Genomic DNA, 228 nt, shown 5'->3' on the forward strand with positions numbered 1-228 from the left:
CAAGGAAAAGCATACCGAGCACCTCACCATCCTGGTGCTGTTCGCAGTACCCAGGATGTGATGAGGCGCGTATATTGAATAGATATAAAGACTCTCGGCAACGGATATCTCAGCTCTCGCATCGATGAAGAACGTAGAAAAATGCGATACTTGGTGTGAATTGCAGAATCCCGTGAACCATCAAGTCTTTGAACGCAAGTTGCGCCCGATGCCTTCAGGCTGAGGGCA

The 228-nt window shown here is 49.1% G+C and overlaps 1 pseudogene; it reads left to right on the forward strand.

Moving 5' to 3' along the window:
* Positions 1-89: 89 nt before the first annotated feature.
* LOC140965979 (5.8S ribosomal RNA) lies at positions 90-228 on the forward strand (annotated as a pseudogene; the record flags this gene model as incomplete).

Source organism: Primulina huaijiensis, unplaced genomic scaffold (assembly GCF_012295235.1).
Source record: "Primulina huaijiensis isolate GDHJ02 unplaced genomic scaffold, ASM1229523v2 scaffold184932, whole genome shotgun sequence".
Classification (NCBI taxonomy): Eukaryota; Viridiplantae; Streptophyta; class Magnoliopsida; order Lamiales; family Gesneriaceae; genus Primulina; species Primulina huaijiensis.